Consider the following 19506-nt stretch of genomic DNA (forward strand, 5'->3'; position numbering starts at 1 on the left):
ATTCAGAGTATCAATCTCAAGAACTCCTTTCTTCTGACTTGTCCCATTGTTCACAGGATTCCTTTCAGAAGTGTACATGAATTGGTTATTTGCAACCATCTCAATTAGTTCCTAAGCCTCTGTAGGCGTCTTCTTCAGATGAAGAGATCCTCCAGCAGAGCTATCCAAAGACATCTTGGATAGTTCAGAGAGACCATCATAGAAAATACCTATGATGCTCCATTCAGAAAGCATGTCAGAAGGACATTTTCTGATCAATTGTTTGTATCTTTCCCAAGCTTCATAGAGGGATTCTCCATCCTTCTGTCTGAAGGTTTGGACTTCCACTCTAAGCTTACTCCATTTTTGAGGTGGAAAGAACTTTGCCAAGAAGGCATTGACTAGCTTTTCCCAAGAGTCCAGGCTATCTTTAGGTTGTGAGTCCAACCATATTCGAGCTCTGTCTCTTACAGCAAAAGGGAATAGCATCAGTCTGTAGACCTCAGGGTCAACCCCATTAGTCTTGACTGTGTCACAGATTTGCAAGAACTCAGCTAAAAACTGATGAGGATCTTCCATTGGAAGTCCATGGAATTTGCAATTCTGTTGCATTAGAGAAACTAATTGAGGCTTAAGCTCAAAGTTGTTTGCTCCAATGGCAGGGATAGAGATGCTTCTCCCATAGAAGTCGGGAGTAGGTGCAGTAAAGTCACCCAGCACCTTCCTTGCATTGTTGGCATTGTTGTTGTTTTCGGCTGCCATGTGTTCTTCTTCTTTGAAGAATTCGGTCAGGTCCTCTAAAGAGAGTTGTGCTTTGGCTTCTCTTAGCTTTCTCTTCAAGGTCCTTTCAGGTTCAGGGTCCGCTTCAACAAGAATGCCTTTGTCTCTGCTCCTGCTCATATGAAAGAGAAGAGAACAAGAAGATGTGGAATCCTCTATGTCACAGTATAGAGATTCCTTGAGGTGTCAGAGGAAAAAAAAATAGAAGAAAGAAGGTAGAAGAATTCGAACTTGATGAGATAAAGTTCGAATTGTGCATTAAGAAGGAGTAGTACTCCATAAATAGAAGGATGTGAGAAGGAGGGAGGATAATTTTCGAAAATTAATTAGAAGGATGTCAAAAACATTTTAAAAAATTGATTGTTAATTTTCGAAAATTGAGAGTGGAAAAGAAATCAAGTGATTTTTGAAAAAGATTTTGAAATTAGAAGTTAAAAAGATTTGATTGAAAACTGATTTTGAAAAAGATGTGATTAAAGAGATATGATTGAAAAGATTTGATTTAAAAAAATGATTTTAAAAGATATGTTTTGAAAACAAATTTTTTTTTTTAAAAGATTTGATTTTGAAAATCAATGACTTGTCTAACAAGAAAAGATATGATTAAAACATTAAACCTTCCTCAACAGAAAAGGCAACATATTTGAGATGTTCAATCAAATCATTAATTGTTAGTAAGCATCTTTGAAAAAGAAAAGGAATTGATTTTGAAAACATTTGATTGAAAAGATATGATTTGAAAAAGATTTGATTTTGAAAAGCTTAGAAAACTTGAAAAAAATGATTTGAAAAACAAAATCTTCCCCCTTTGCCATCCTGGCGTTAAACGCCCAGAATGGCCTCCATTCTAGCGTTTAACGCCCAAAATGCTACCTCTTTGGGCGTTAAACGCCCAACCAGGTGCCCTGGCTGGCGTTTAAACGCCAGTCTGTCTTCTTCACTGGGCATTTTTGAATGCTCAGCTTTTTCTGTATAATTCCTCTGCAGCATGTTCTGAATCTTCAATTCTTTGTATTATTGACTTGAAAAGACACAAATTAAAAATATTTTTGGATTTTTAATAATCAAAATGCAACAAGAATGAAATAACAATGCATGCAAGACACCAAACTTAGCAGTTTGTATACTACTGACACTATATGAGACACATAAACACTCAAGCCAAAAGAATTCAAAGATCAGAGTAAGAAATCATCAAGAATTACTTGAAGATCCTTAAGATACATGAATGAATGTATGCAATTGACACCAAACTTAAGATGAGACACTAGACTTAAACAAGAAATTTTTGGATTTTATGATTTTTTTGATTTTTTTGTGTTTTTCGAAAATTAAGTGGAAAAAGGTATCAAAATTCTTAATGAGAATTCCAGGAATCAGTGCAATGCTAGTCTAAGACTCCGGTCCAGGAATTAGACATGGCTTCACAGCCAGCCAAGCTTTCAAAGAAAGCTTCGGTCCAAAACACTAGACATGGCCAAAGGCCAGCCAAGCCTTAGCAGATCACTGCTCCAAAAGCAAGATTGATAAAAATCAACAAGCTCTTGTGATGATAAGTTGAAACCTCGGTCCAATCAGATTAGACATGGCTTCTCAGCCAGCCAGATTTCAACAAATCATCATGAAACTCTAGAATTCATCTTCAAGAATTTCGAAAAAAATACCTAATCTAAGCAACAAGATGAACCGTCAGTTGTCCAAACTGAACAATCCCCGGCAACGGCGCCAAAAACTTGGTGTTGTTGCCGGATCTTGGCACTGATGTTACCAAAAGCTTGCTCAAAACTTGAACAATCCCCGGCAACGGCGCCAAAAACTTGGTGCGCGAAATTGTGAACAATACTTTTCACAACTCTCATAATCCCCGGTCATGAACTCCAAAAACTTGGTAGTTCAATTCCATGGCATTACACAACTTCGCACAACTAACCAGCAAGTGCACTGGGTCGTCCAAGTAATACCTTACGTGAGTAAGGGTCGATCCCACGGAGAATGTTAGTATGAAGCAAGCTATGGTCATCTTGCAAATCTTAGTCAGGCAGACTCAAATGTATATGGTGATGAACGAAAATAACATAAAAGATAAAGATAGAGATACTTATGTAATTCATTGGTAGGAACTTCAGACAAGCGCATGAAGATGCCTTCCCTTCCGTCTCTCTGCTTTCCTACTGTCTTCATCCAATCCTTCTTACTCCTTTCCATGGCAAGCTCGTGTAGGGTTTCACCGTTGTCAATGGCTACCTCCCATCCTCTCAGTGAAAGCGATTGCATATGCTCTGTCACAGCATAGCGGAATTCAGCTGTCGGTTCTCGGTCAGGCCGGAATAATATCCATCGATACTTTTGCGTCTGTCACTAACGCCCCGCCTGCTAGGAGTTTGAAGCACGTCACAGTCATTCAGTCATTGAATCCTACTCAGAATACCACAGACAAGGTTTAGACCTTCCGGATTCTCTTGAATGCCGCCATCAGGTCCTGCCTATACCACAAAGATTCCGATTAAAGAATCCAAGAGATATTCACTAGAGCCTTGGTTGCTTGTAGAACAAAGGTGGTTGTCAGTCACCTTGTTCATAAGTGAGAATGATGATGAGTGTCACGGATCATCACATTCATCAAGTTGAAGAACAAGTGATATCTTAGAACAAGAACAAGCGGAATTGAATGGAAGAACAATAGTAATTGCATTAATACTCGAGGTACAGCAGAGCTCCACACCTTGATCTATGGTGTGTAGAAACTCTACCGTTGAAAATACATAAGCATAAGGTCTAGGCATGGCCGAATGGCCAGCCTCCCAATGATCTAAGATAGCATAAAACGAAGATAGCTACCAAAAGTCTCTCTAATACAATAGTAAAAGGTCCTACTTATAGATAACTAGTAGCCTAAGGTTTACAGAAATGAGTAAATGACATAAAAATCCACTTCCGGGCCCACTTGGTATGTGCTTGGGCTGAGCAATGAAGCAATTTCGTGTAGAGACTCTTCTTGGAGTTAAACGCCAGCTTTTATGCCAGTTTGGGCGTTTAACTCCCATTTGGGTGCCAGTTCCAGCGTTTAACGCTGGGATTTCTTGAGGTGACTTTGAACGCCGGTTTGGGCCATCAAATCTTGGGCAAAGTATGGACTATCATATATTGCTGGAAAGCCCAGGATGTCTACTTTCCAACGCCGTTGAGAGCGCGCCAATTGGGCTTTTGTAGCTCCAGAAAATCCACTTCGAGTGCAGGGAGGTCAGAATCCAACAGCATCTGCAGTCCTTTTCAGTCTCTGAATCAGATTTTTGCTCAGGTCCCTCAATTTCAGCCAGAAAATACCTGAAATCACAGAAAAACACACAAACTCATAGTAAAGTCCAGAAAAGTGAATTTTAACTAAAAACTAATAAAAATATACTAAAAACTCAACTAAAACTACCAAAAACATACTAAAAACAATGCCAAAAAGTGTATAAATTATCCGCTCATCAGCTGTCTTCGTACAAGCACCTTCTAATGTGCATGGTATCGGAAAGCTTCCTGGATCTTTAAGCTTCTCTGGTAAGCTTTTCAGAATGACTGCACTGCATTCTTCAGTGAGAAAAACTTTTTCAGTTTCTCTCTAATCCTTCTTATGACTTAAGATCTCTTTCATGAACTTAGCATAAGAGGGTATTTGCTCAAATGCCTCTGCAAATGGGATTTTTATCTCAAGAGTCCTGAGATAATCTGCAAAGCGGGCAAATTGTTTATCCTGTTCCGTTTGGCGAAGTTTCTGAGGATAAGGCATCTTGGCTTTATATTCTTCAACCTTAGTTGCTGTAGGTTTATTCCCTATAGAGGTGGTTGGAGAAGCCTTCTTAGAGGGGTTACTATCAGCACTTGCAGGTGTCTAATCCCTTTGTAGCGTTTGAACACCAGGATTGGGTGCTTTTTGGGCGTTTAACGCCAGATTGCAACCCTTTTCTGGCATTTGAACGCCAGATTTGGCTATCCATTGGGCGTTTAACGCCACTTTCTTACCCTTTTCTGGCGTTTGAACGCCAGAATTATTCCTCTCTGGGCTCTTACTGTCCTCAGAGGGATTTTGGGCAGTGGGTTGGTCATCCTCTGTCAGTTGTTCCTTTCTTGGCTTTCTGCTGCTTTGAGTTGAAACATTCAATGTCTTCCCACTCCTTAATTGAATAGCTTGGCATTCTTCTGTTATCTGTTTAGATAGCTGCTATTTTGTCTGATCCAATTGTGCTTCCATATTCTTGTTAGCATTTTTAGTGTCTTGGAGCATTTCTTTAAATTCTGCTAATTGTTTTGTCATAAGAAGTAATTGCTGATTAAGTTCAACAATCTGTTCTTGAGGATTAGGATCAGTAGTTACTGCCATAGCCTCTTCTTTTAAAGAGGACTCACTGCTTGAGTATAGATGTTGATTTCTAGCAACCGTATCTATGAGCTCTTGAGCCTCTTCAATCGTCTTCCTCATGTGTATGGATCCACCAGCTGAGTGGTCTAGAGATATCTGAGCTTTTTCTGTAAGCCCATAGTAGAAGATGTCTAACTGTACCCACTCTGAAAACATTTCAGAGGGGCATTTCCTTAGCATACCTCTGTACCTCTCCCAGGCATTATAAAGGGATTCATGATCCTCTTGTTTAAAGCCTTGGATGTCCAGCCTTAGCTGTGTCATCCTTTTTGGAGGGTAAAATTGATCCAGGAATTTGTCTGATAACTGTCTCCATGTTTTTATGCTTGCTGTGGGTTGGTTATTCAACCACCTCTTAGCTTGATCTTTCACAGCAAATGGAAACAGTAATAATCTATAGACATTCTGATCCACTTCTTTATCACGTACTGTGTCAGCAATTTGCAAGAACTGTGCCAGAAACTCAGTAGATTCTTCCTGTGGAAGATCGGAATACTGGCAATTTTGCTTCACCATGATAACGAGCTGAGGATTTAGCTCAAAGCTGCTTGCTTTAATGGGAGGTATACAGATGCTACTCCCATATGCAGCTGTAATGGGGTTAGCATATGACCCTAGAGTCCTTCTGGACTGTTCATTTCGACTTATGTCCATGATGGAGAAAAGAAAATTGATATGAATTACAATTAAATTATATTTTAATTTTTTTTATTTAATTAAAAATAACCGAAAAAAATAAAACAAAATAAATTGAAGATAAAATAAAACTTTCGAAAATTAGAAGGAAATGCAATAAAAGCAAATTGAAAACTAAATTAATTAATTGATTAAAAAGATTTTGGAAAGAGCAATCAAAAAGATATGATTGAAAACTGTTTTGAAGAAGATGTGATTAACAAGATATGATTGCAATTAAAAAAAATATGATTTTGAAAATCTTTGACTAAATTAATGCAAAATTTCAAAAATTATGAGTAAAATAAGAGAAAGATATTTTTTTGATTTTTTAAAATTTAATGAGGGAAGAGAAAAACAACAAATCAACACTAAACATAGAAATTTTAGATCAAAACAAAGAGAACAAACAAGAAAACTTTGAATGTCAAGATGAACACCAAGAACACTTTGAAGATCAAGATTAACACCAAGAACAAATTTTTGAAAAATTTTTAAGTGAATAAAAGCACAAAAGACACCAAACTTAAAATTTTTAGAAAATCAAACACAAATTTTTGAAAACTTAAAGGAAAACACAAGGAAGACACCAAACTTAGAATTTGAAACGAAACTCAAATAAAAGACTCTAAACCAACCAAAATAAAATATTCCTAATCTAAGCAACAAGATAAACCGTCAGTTGTCCAAACTCGAACAATCCCCGACAATGGCGCCAAAAACTTGGTGCACGAAATCACAATCACACTTTTGTAATTCCACACAACTAACCAGCAAGTGCACTGGGTCGTCCAAGTAATACCTTACGTGAGTAAGGGTCGATCCCACGGAGATTGTCGGCTCGAAGCAAGCTATGGTTATCTTGTAACTCTTAGTCAGGATATCAATAATTCTTAGATTTAATTGTAAAAAGTAAAAGAACATGAAATAAATACTTGTTTTGCAGTAATGGAGAACAGGTTGAGGTTTTGGAGATGCTCTATCTTCTGAATCTCTGCTTTTCTACTGTCTTCTTCTTCATGCACGCAAGGCTCCTTCCATGGCAAGCTGTATGTTGGGTTTCACCGTTGTCAATGGCTACCTCCCGTCCTCTAAGTGAAAATGTTCAATGCACGCTGTCACCGCATGGCTAATCATCTGTCGGTTCTCGATCATGTCGAAATAGAATCCAGTGATTCTTTTGCGTTTGTCACTAACGCCCCACAATTGCGAGTTTGAAGCTCGTCACAGTCATTCAATCCCTGAATCCTACTCAGAATACCACATACAAGGTTTAGACCTTCCGGATTCTCAAGAATGGCCGTCAATGGATTCTAGCTTATACCACGAAGATTCTGATTAAGGAATCCAAGAGATATCCACTCAATCTAAGGTAGAACGGAGGTGGTTGTCAGGCAGTCGTTCATAGGTGAGAATGATGATGAGTGTCATGGATCATCACATTCATCAAGTTGAGGAACAAGTGATATCTTAGAATAGAAGCAAGCGTGATTGAATGAAAAACAGTAGTAATTGCATTAATCCATCAAGACACAGCAGAGCTCCTCACCCCCAACCATGGGGTTTAGAGACTCATGCCGTAGAAGATACAATATGAAACGTGTAAAATGTCATCAGATATAGATATAATAGCAAAAAGTCCTATTTATAGTGAACTAGTGACCTAGGGTTTACAAGAATGAGTAAATGACGTAAAATTCCACTTTCGGGGTCCACTTGGTGTGTGCTTGGGCTGAGCATTGAACCTTTCATATGTAGAGACTTTTCCTGGAGTTAAACGCCAGCTTTTGTGCCAGTTTGGGCGTTTAACTCCAACTTGTGTGCCAGTTCCGGCGTTAAACGCCGGGAATTCTGAAGCTGATTTGGAACGCCAGTTTGGGCCATCAATTCTTGGGCAAAGTATAAACTATTATATATTGCTGGAAAGCCCAGGATGTCTAATTTCCAACGCAATTGAGAGCGCGCCAATTGGACTTCTGTAGCTCCAGAAAATTTATTTTGAGTGCAGGGAGGTCAGAATCCAATAGCATCTGCAGTCCTTTTTCAGCCTCTAAATCAGATTTTTGCTCAAGTCCCTCAATTTCAGCCAAAAAATACCTGAAATCACAGAAAAATGTACAAACTCATAGTAAAGTCCAGAAATGTGATTTTTAATTAAAAACTAATAAAAACATAATAAAAACTAACTAAAACATACTAAAAATATACTAAAAACAATGCCAAAAAGTGTATAAATTATCCGCTCATCACTTCGTTAGTACATTTTGCGCTTTGTAAATCCTATTTTTTTGGACTATATCCTTCATTGGGCTTCTAGATTATATTAATTCTTTCTATATATTATATGTATTAGCTTAGAACTGTCGTAATCTCTGACTAAACTTTGCTTTACAATGCGAGGTAAAGCTTAGGCTAATTAGGGTGTTACACATTTGAGTTTGAAGAACCTTCTCCCAATGAATTTAAAATTTACGTGGAGGTAGATTTCTCTCAACTTCTGATTTATTATTTGAGTGATGGAAAAGAGTTAGATGAACTTGGTGAGGAGAGGCTTGAAGGTGAAGAATCTTATCAAGAGGTGGAAGCCCTTCGAAAAGGATGGATGGGAGTGAAATATGATTTGTCAAGATCATTGGAGACTTCTCTACCTAGGTTACCATCTACTCCTTCATTTGAGTGGGTAAAACTTGTTTCTCTTAGCTTTATTATCCTACTTGCATTTGGTTTGTTTGAAACGGATTGCCAACTTAGGGCGCATTGTGGAATGAAGCGTAAGAGAAGGATGTTTAGTGGTTGGCATTGCAAATCAAGGCTCACTACGATTGAGAGTTCGAGGATCAAATGCAAAGGTTGGACTAGTGCTCAAGTGGATCGGTCTAAAAGAAAAGTTTGGTACTTGATTGAGAATTCAGCTTGCTTACCACTCGAGTGGAATTACAAGGGTCAATTTGAAGACGGATGCAAAAATAAAATATGGGATCCCAGATTACAACATGAATGCCAACTAGGGGAGCTCATATCTTGTGAAGAACTTCACCAAAGCTTGGTGAATTTGGTTGGAAATTCTGACAACCATTTGAAGATCAAGAACTCTTGGAAGTTCAAGGATGAGTACAAGCACAAGCCACCATACGAAGACCTCATCAAATGTCCAACTTAAGGACTTTAAACAAAAATGCTAGGTGGGAGACACCCCACCATAGTATGATCTTCCTTGTTTATAGCCTCTTTTACCTTATTTTTCACCTCTTTGTTTAGGTATATTTGATGAGATATGGTATGAATCTTTTGAGTTTGATTATGTATGTTTGAATGATGGTTGTTTCATGAAGTTTTCATCTATGTTAGTTTGTTTAATTTGGCAATTTTGGTTATTACAATGCAATTTTAAGGATTTTTGTAGTATTTTACTTGCATAGATGCAAAAAATGTGCCATAATTGCTTTTCCTTATTTTCTGAAAAAAAGAAGGGATGTCACGCGTACACGTGACCGACGCGTGCACGTTGAGGCCTAAATTTTGATGATGCAAAAATCATACTGAAATTGTGCAATAGCACGGCCTGGACAGTGTGTTGTGCCAGGACCGTGCTGGTGGGGTGCGCCGCGCACAACCCTTGTCACGCGCATGCGAGGCCGACGCATACGTGCCGCCTTGCAATCCTGGATTGTGAACTTTTGGTGCTGGGTTGGTGCGGCCGCATGGTCCGGACAGTGAGTTGTGCCGAGACCATGTGGGAACTGTGCGCTGGGCACAATTAGCCCTCACGCATACACGTGACTGACGCGTAGGCGTCACCCTCCTTTTCCATACTTTTTATGCCTACGCGTGACTGACGCATACATGTCACGTAGCTTTTTTCGTTTTTGCGTTGCCTTTGTGACTTCAGCTGCCCTGTTCTTCATCCTTACTCCATTCTTCTTTCTTTCTTTCTTACTTCTACTTCCTTCCTTCCTTTCTTCTTCAACTTTTCTTCTCCCATTCCTTCTCTTCTCTTTCTCTCTTCTCTTTTCAAATTTCTCATCATTTCTCACTTACATTTCTCTATTTCTTCTTCTACCTCTTTTCAAGGTTTTACTTCTCAACTTCTCCTACTTTCTAATTTTTTTTTGCTTTTAGTACTTGATTATCTCTGTTCTTGTTGATTGCCATTTAATTTTACTATATATAATTAGTTTTTCATCCTTATTTTCCAAACTTGTTATTTTTGCATTGGTATTGGTTTTTCCATATTCAAATTTTGTGAATTCAATAGATTGTTGTAGTGTCTCTTACCTTGTTTTGTGTTGGTTGGTGATGCTATGATTGTTGTTTTTCATTTTGAGTGTGCTACATATTTGGCTTTATCAATTTACTTGTTGATTCCTACCATGCACACCAAGTGTTTGTGAAAAAGAACCAATGAGACTTTGCCTCAATTTTGGTTTTATTCTTCCAACTCTTTGCTTCTTTTTCATAACAGTTGCATCCCTTATGCATTGCTCTGATTTTATACTCTTTTTCATGATTAATTCTTATTGTTCATGGATTGCTTTTCTTTTGACATCATGCATGAATTAGTGATTTAACTCCATATTATTCTTTTTGTGCTTCATTGATTTGGAGTTCTTCTGAGTTAATACTTCTCTCATGTCTTTACTATTCTTACGTAGGTTCATCTTTGTCAATTTTAATGCTTGAGTTGCCCTTTTCTTAGTCTATATTTATGTGCTTTCTTGACTCATGCACCGGGTGCTAGTGATATGCCTCAATGCTTTAGTTGATTTCTCACTTACATGTTGTAGCTACCATGTACTTGAGACACATTATTCGTATTTGGCATTCTTTCTCACTTGCACTTTATTATTTTATATATATATATATATATATATATATATATATATATATATATCTCTCTCTCTCTCTCTCTCTCTCTCTCTCTCTCTCTCTCTCTTAGCGTAATGATTCTCCCTTCTCCTCCTTTTCAAGAAGGTCACCAAGAGAGGACTAAAGCAAGCTCCAAGGAATTAAGGTAGCCAACCTGAAATTCCAACATCATCAACATCACCAGAAGCACCTCATCCATCTACCCACCTTTGAAGGAGACCAATACCCCAGAGTCCACTTCGGATTTTGGCAAAGAAAGCAATTGAGATGTTGACATGGAGGTGCCCCTATCGCACCATCCTTATTCCATTGAAAGTGGCGATTCTGAACCCCCTTGCTTATCTTTGAATGCACTGAGGATGGTGCAATCTTTAAGTGTAGGAGGTCGATGACCGACTTCCGTGGGTAACAATCCCTCTTTCCGACACCTAAATCGTAATTTTCTTTGTTAGTTAGTATAATTTGCTTTTTGTAGTTAGTTGTTACATGATAAATTGCATGATAGTTAGAGTTTGTACATATTCTATCCATTTTTGTGCTAGGACTTCTTGATTGAAGTGATGACTTCTTTCCCAAGAAAATTGTTTCAGGGCATCTCACTAATTTGAATCAAAACTTTTTGTTGAACTTGCTTGAAGGAATTAATTTTGGAACAAGGTTTTAGAGATAGAAGATACAAGCCTAGTGAGATTTTGAGCCTATTTGATTGGTTGCATCTTATCAATCAATATTTTGTTTTGGTGTTTGTTGTTCTCTCTAAGATTGTGATCTTTGTCTTACTTGATTCTATATGTCCATTGTTCAATGTATGCATGCATTTATGTGATTGAGGCCTTTGTTTCACTAAGGCTCACTTACCCAAATGGCCTTACCATTTCATCATCCTTTGCAAATTAATGTTGAGCCTATTTGACCCCTTTTGTTCTCTATTTTAGCACATCACTAACTCTAAGCGAAAAATAATAAACGTCCTCAATTTGAATCCTTGGTTAGCTTAGACTAGTGAGAGTGTTCATAATTTAAGTGTGGAGAAATTGAGTTTAGGAACATTTGGTTTGAGAAGTGGGTATTTATACTTTCTGTGAAAATGTGAAAAATTTTGGGTACATATTCATGCATTCAATACTTTAATCATATGCATTAATCTCTTGTGTATATTCTCTACCATATATATACATGTATAAAAATAGAAAAAAGAGAGAAAAAGAGAAAATGAAAGCAATAAAAAGTGGACAAAATGCCCCAAGGTAAATAATGATAGCAATGCATATGAACTATGCTTAAAATTGGGATGCATGAATATGTAGAAAAGATAGGAAGCAGGTGGTTAGGTTTTGCATTTTGATTACATTGATTTTTCTAGGTTAAGTGGGAAGTTTAGGTTAATCAAGGATTCAGATTTTAGTCCACTTGACCAAATACAATCCTACCTTGACCCTAACCCCATTACAACCTTTAAAAAGATATCTTGATATGTGTATCCATGCTTTGAATATATGTTGATTGGTGGAATAAGAGAAAGCCTTAGAAAGCAAAATTAGTAGAGAATTGAGAGAATCAACCCTCAAACACTAGAGAGACTAGAGTGCAAACACTTCCGGTGAGGGTTCGATGCTCAATCCTTTGTTCTTTGCTTTCGCGAGCTTTCTTCTTACAAGTTTATTTACACTTGATGTTGATATTTGAATTGGTGGAATTCTTGAATCATCATGCTATCTTAGCCCTACATGTTCGTATATGTTCTTGGAGATTGATTTATTTTTAACCAAATAGGTAGAAGTATTTTACAGATAGTTACATTCATATAGATAGGCCGTATTTTATAAGTCTTACCATTATCCTTCACTCCTTTGTGGTTTTCTTGAACTTAGCATGAGGACATGCTAATGTATAAGTGTGGAGAGATTGATAAACCACAATTTTATGGTTTATTTTGAATTAAATTGAGTGGATTTTGTCAACTCTTATCACACTTATTCACATAAATTGTATGATTTTAAGATTTCTTCCTAATTATGGTTCATAGTTTAAAACATGCTTCTTAGGCCCTAAAAATGCTAATTCTTAATCCTCTCTTATTACCATTTGATTTCGTGATACATTTGTTAAGTGATTTCAGGGTTTATAGGGCATGAATGGCTTAGAGGATGGAAAGAAGCAAGCAAAAGTGGAAGGAACACAAAAAATAGAAGAATTGAGAAGTTAGTACCGACGCATGCATGTGACTGACGCGTATGCGTGACCAGGTGCAGCAGTCGACCGACGTGTACGCATGACAAGCGGCACGTGCCTCACTAAAGGGAACACGATGGGGGCGATTTCAAACCTCCTACTGGCCCAGTTTCAAGCCCATTCTGCAGATTAGAGACTGTGAGTGAAGGAGAATGGGACACACATGCCATTAGCTTAGTTTTTAGATAGGGAAAGAATTCGAGAGAGAGAGGCACTCTCCTCTCTCTAGGTTTTAGGGTTTCTTAGTTTAATTTCTTTTTAGATTTAGGTTTCAATCTTGTTTTAATTTAGTTTTCTTTACTTTTTATTGTTCTAGTATCTTAGCAGTTTATCTACTTCTCTTGTTAATTCCTCCATGTTGCCAATTTTAGTTCATGAACTCTTTTGTTAATCTCAATTCCCTTTTTATGCAATTTTATGCTTTCATGTCTTTTGGTGTTTGCTTTCGTTGTTGTTATTTATTTCTTGCTTGGGTTAGTTATGGTTTTTATTAATTCTTGCATTGTATGATGTTTACCTTTATTGCACTCTAGGTGTTTGATGAAATATTTCTTTTAGCCATGGATTAGATTTTTCTATTCTTGACTTGGGTTGGTAACTTGGGTGACCTTAAGTTACTAATGTCCAAGTGATTGATAATTTATTTCAATTGACACTAGTCTTCACTAAATTAATTAGTGAGTGGCTAGGACTTTTGGATAGGATCAATTAAGCTCACTTGACTTTTCTCCAATTTTGGGGATGACAAATTGGGAGTGATCCTTGCAATTATCATATTGTGGTTGGTAATAAGGATAGTGATCCTTAACCATCAACCCTTGCTAAGACCTTTTTACCATTTGATTTCCTTTCCTTTATTAGTTAATTGCTTATTTACACTTCTTGTCAATTGATATCTCACCCCCGATTTTCATCAAAGCTAATAATTGAACACTTGATTGCAATTCATAGGGAGAACGACCCGGGATTAATACTCTCGGTTATTTTGATTTGTATTGTGGCAACCTTTTAGACTTTGATTGAGGATAATTTGTCAGTTGGGACTATACTTTGTAATATTGAATTGGAAAAATCCTTTGGTAATTTCCTATCGACATTTATCCCTTATCAACTCTCCCAGAGCAATCATTTCTCACTTGAGTGATGCTAATTCTAATTATTGTCCTATCCTACTTAATTCAAAAACTAGTTCCTTCAAAGTAAAATACATATTTCATTTTTAGAAGCATTGGTGTGATAAGAAAGAGGTGAAGAATATAGTTTGGGAGGTATATAGAGTAGAGGTGGAGGGTTTCTCAATTTTCAAACTGTTCCAGAAGCTTAGGAAGTGTAGATATGCTTTGGTGGAATGGAAAAAAAAACTTCTAATTCCAATTTAAAAATACAAATCAACGCCTATTTTGCGCAACTAATTTTTGAGAAAGATAAGGGTGAGGAAGCCAATAGTGAATTTATTAGGCAGATGGAAACTGATTTGAAAGATGCATATGAAACGGAGGAAAGATTTTGGAAAGAGAAGTCCTGGGTTCAATGACTCATGTAGGAGGATAATAATACTAAATTCTTTCACTTCAAATTCTAAACTAGAAGCCGCAAGAACAAAATCAGCAATTTGGAAAATGGAAATGGAGGAATTAAGTCGAACCCAACTGGAATTGCATCCATAGCACAGGAATATTTTGAAGATTTATTTAAGTCCTCTAACCTGAGTAGTCCTACTAAATTTCTAAATGATTTACCCCCCCAAAATTGATGATGGTACTAGTTGAATATTAACTAGACCGTTCTTAGAGGAGGAAGTGAAGGCAACTGACTTCTCTATTAATCTTTTCTCAACTCCAGATGATAATGGTTTTATTGCAATTTTTTTTCAATTCTATTAGAATATTATTAAAGATGATGTTTTAAGAGTTATTTTTAGCTTTTTTTTCTGGTAGACATTACTAAGGACTTTTAACCATACTCATGTATGTTTGATTCCTATAACAGATAATGCCCGTACTATGAAACAAATTTGACCCATCAGTTTAAGCAGCATTTTTTACAAGATAGTGTCTAAGATTTTGATCCATCGCATAAACACATCATGAATAAGGTGATAACTGATAATCAGGGTGCATTTATTAGAGGCCGGCTTATCAGTGACAGTAGTCTGATTGTTCATGAATTCATGCATCATTTGAAGAACAAGAGATATGGTGATTATGAGATGGCTCTTAAACTAGACATGATCAAAGTGTATGACAGAGTAGAGTGGAGTTTTGTTTGGGCGATAATGGAGAGTATGAGCTTTTGTAATGGTGGATGGATTGGTTAAAGGAGCGTGTGGCAACTGTTTCATACTCTGTTACTATAGAATGACAACCTTATGGTTTTTTAAGCCATATAAAGGACTTTGACAAGGAGACTCTCTTTTTTCTATCTTTTTTTTTTTGTAGAAAGGATTATTCTATCTGCTAAACATAGAAGAATAGAGACATGAAATTGAAGGTTTGAGACTGAACCAAAGGTGTCCTAAGATCAATCATTCATTCTTTACAGATGACTCTATACTATTATTAGAGCTTTGCGGGAGGACTATCTGAACTTGCTTAATACTTTGAACATCTATGGTCAGATTAGTATATAGGTGGTCAATTTAGACAAATCATCTATGTTTTTCAATGATAATACTCCTGAATGAGTGAGAAATCAATTAGCTACCTTATTACAAGTTTCACATGTGGGCAATCAAGACAAATACTTAGGTCTCCTTTCCGAGGTTTACAAATAAAAAAAAGCTACTTTTAAATACGTGAAGGATAAAGTGGCCAAGAAATTACAATAGTGAAAAAGGTTCTAACCATGGGCTAGTGGTAGAAAGGCTCTTATTAAGGAAGTAGCATCAATTATCTCTATCTATACTCTTAGCTGTTTTAAACTATTAAAAACTTTGCTTGATGAGATTCATAAAATGATTATGCAGTTTTGGTGGGGACAACGAGGATCGAAAAGAAAATTACACTGGGTGAAATGGAGTACTGTCTGTCGACCTAAGAATTAGAGAGGGCTCAATATTAAAGATTTGAGAGCTTTTAACTTAGCAATGATGGGTAGACATGGCTGAAAATTGCTGTCCAGGACAAACTCTCTGATTTTTAAGGTCTATAGAAGTAAATATTTAAAATTCTCAAATTTTTTGAAGATAAAGGTTGGTACCAATCCATCTTGAGAATGGAGAAGCCTTATTGGGGTGAGAATAGTTGAGGATATGTGGTTGGCAAATAATTCTCCAATAGTAAATATGGATAATCTAAATATCAACCCACAAGTACAATGGATCTCACAGCTTATTACACAAGACAAATAATAGAATCATCAAATAACCTCCAAAAATTTTAGACTAGAAACAGCATAACTCATTTTACAAACTGAAATTGGAAAAGAAGATGTACTGATGATAAACCCCTATTTTATGATGAATTTTAGGTTGAAAAGAAGGGAAATTATCAACTTATCTTGCATTTATTCATTGAAAATGCATAGTTTTGTGAATTTCTCCTAATTGTGCTTAATGGTAAGAAAACATGATTTTTGTGCTTGAAAATTGCCAAATTTAATTCACTTGTCTCCCATTCGATGCCTTGATGTGTTTGTTTGAATTATTTAAGGTTTAGAAGGCAAGTATGGCTTGAAGAAATGAAAAAAAAAAGCATGCAAAAGTGGAGAATTCATGAAGAAATAAAAATTGGAGAAATTCATGGTTGTGCGTACGCATCTTTTGGAAATCTGCCAGGTTGTGCGTACGCATGGCTTGTGCGTACGCACTAGTTACAACACATGATTCACTTAAGTAAATACGTGACTAGCAATTTCTGGCCCAGTTTTGACCCAATCTAACTCATTTCTAATGCATATGGAAGTAAGACTCAAGGAGGATCAATGATAGAGTCATAGAATAGTTTAGAGTGATGTTTTAGGTTTAGAATTCTAGAGAGAGAAGCTCTTTTTTCTCTCTAGAATTTAGGATTTTAGGTTTAGTTTCTTCTTAGTTTAGGGTTTAATTCTTATTTTAGGGTGGATTTGTTTACATTTCCTTGTTCTATTGTCTTAATTTTTCTAATTTTGCTTATTAGTTTCTTTATTTTGTTAACTTTAGTTTATAAACTCTCTTGTTAATTTTGATTTTCTTTAATACAATTTGATGTTTTATGTTTTCTTTATGCTTGTTTGAGTTATTGTTATTGTTTTCTTATTTTTGGTAGTTATAGATTTTATTATTATTACAATGTATGATGCTTTTCTTTTATGTCTTCCAAGTGTTTGATAAAATGCTTGGTTTAGCTTTAGTGTAGAATTTTAGCACTCTTGCCTTGGAATTGAGGACTTAGGTAACCTTGAATCGCTAATGTTCGAATTGATTGATTATTTAGAGATTCAATTAATTTTGTTTCCATTAATGAGTAAGACCTATGGATTAAGATTAATTAATCCCGGTTGACTTACCTCACTATTTAGAGATTGACGAATTAGGTTCAATCTTTGTAATCATCATGTCATGGTTAGTGATATTGAGAGTCATTGATGTCCAATATTGATTGGTGATTTAGGGTTGTTAGTTGGTCTTGTTTTCACTAACGAGTAAGACCAATGGATTAAGATTAACTATGCCTGGCTTTCTTCCGATGTAGGAGATGACAAAGTAGGATTAACTCTAGGTAATTGCCATGTTTGTGATCAATGACTTGGATAGGAAGCCTTGACTCTCAATCTTTGCCAGGAGTGTCTTAGCATTTCAATTTCCTTATTTGTTAGCTTTACTTTCTTACAATTTAGTTTCTTGTCTTTTTGCCTTCAAACTCCTTATTCTCATAACCGATAATACGCACACCGCATTGCAATTCCTTTGAGAGACGATCCGAGATTTAAAACTCCCGGTTTTTATTGATTTAAATTCATGGCAAATAAATTAAATTCTGATACACGTCGTATGTTGGTTTAGAACTATACTTGCAACAAGATTCTTTTTGAGAGAATTTCTAAACCGACGGATGGCACGCTATCAATTGACCTGGAGGGGCACCAAAGATGGATGATATTCAGTTAAGGCTATTGCATAGCTTTCCAATTTTTTTCTGTCAGAGTTATGTCGGGAAAAGCGCTTATAATCTTTAATATGGGCCCTCAATTGTGAGCTTATAGTAGGATTTTTTGTGAAAGGTGATGTGCAATGGCTAGCCAGTTAGCCAAAAACTTCATAAAAAAATAATGACAATCTCTCCAATTTGCTCAAGATGCAAGCAATTGAAAGAATTTCTTGAGCATTATAGCTTAATCTCTTGTGTTCACTCTAGCACTATTTGGCAAGAATTAAAATTCCAAATCCTCAATTTAAACCCAACAAAGTCTTTTGAAAATGGTGGGTGGAAGTTGTTGATAATTAGAAGAAAAAGAGAAACAAAAAAAATGTCTATTACTCACTATTAATTTTCTCTAACTAATATGAAAAGCATGTAGCTCATTCATCTTTGACAATAATTTTTCCTTAACTGAATAGCTTCTCTTAGATAGAAAGAAGATAAGTGAAGAAGATAAATGTTATAGATATATCATACATTAACTTAGTTTTTTGTTGTTGTCTTTTTATATAATTTAATTATAGTAAATATCTCTTTTTTTTTTACTTGTGTGAAGTTTTCTGACTCAATTTTATTCAACAAATAAAAAATTTATTTATCTTTGAAAAAAATAAAAAAAAAACTAAAACTGTTAAATGTATATTATAATTAATATAATATTACTTAATGTGTCACATTAGTAATTTTTAATGTCGTAAATAGAGGTGACAGAGAAAATCAAAGACCAATTTAAAAAATAGATAATCAGGTACTTGCCGAAATATGAGTAAATAATCATTTCTAACTATAAAAGATTCGGATGCTGTCGTCTCTACCCATGAAAAACGGAAATTAAAGTTATATTCATGAAAGATAGGCTTTTGCATATAAAATTATCCAAACCATAAAAAATTAAATAAAATTTTTCAACTACCCTCTAGTATAACCTAACTTTAACATCTAATTTTACTTTACATCATCACTCTCCCAATTCCAAACTCTACCACCACTCTCCTATCCCCCAACTACCATCATCACTGCTCTCATCGCTATCACCACCACTGCTAGCACCACCTCTACTGCTCCTAGACACTACCTCAACACATGTTCGATTCTACCATTACTATCCATCATCATCATCATCGAAAACGTAGAACACACACATCATAGAACTCACTAAATCCAAAATTTTGTTTATCTCTCGTACCTTCTCTTCTATTTTCATCAAAATCTAACCATGGATCCTATTTCATGTAAAAATAGAGGAAAAAATCATTTTTTGTTTTATTTTTCTCCAAAATCAAAGGTACCCAAAAAAGCAAAGAAAAAGAACACATCTTAAAAATTTCAACTTTTTCAATTTCTTCACTATTAACCTCACTTTCTCTTTCGTCCTATTCTTCATAATCCTCCTCAAATTTGGCCAACACTTTTCAGTATGAACAATGTCAAATGGTGACCCTGTTTTGTTCT

At 36.0% G+C, this 19506-nt stretch overlaps 1 non-coding gene across 1 annotated transcript; it reads left to right on the forward strand.

Annotated features, from left to right (window-relative positions):
* Positions 1 to 228: 228 nt before the first annotated feature.
* Positions 229 to 336, forward strand: LOC130978785 (small nucleolar RNA R71). The gene has a single exon (XR_009086400.1). It is a non-coding gene; the product is annotated as a small nucleolar RNA R71 (small nucleolar RNA).
* Positions 337 to 19506: the final 19170 nt, after the last annotated feature.

Source organism: Arachis stenosperma, chromosome 4 (genome assembly GCF_014773155.1).
Source record: "Arachis stenosperma cultivar V10309 chromosome 4, arast.V10309.gnm1.PFL2, whole genome shotgun sequence".
Classification (NCBI taxonomy): domain Eukaryota; kingdom Viridiplantae; phylum Streptophyta; class Magnoliopsida; order Fabales; family Fabaceae; genus Arachis; species Arachis stenosperma.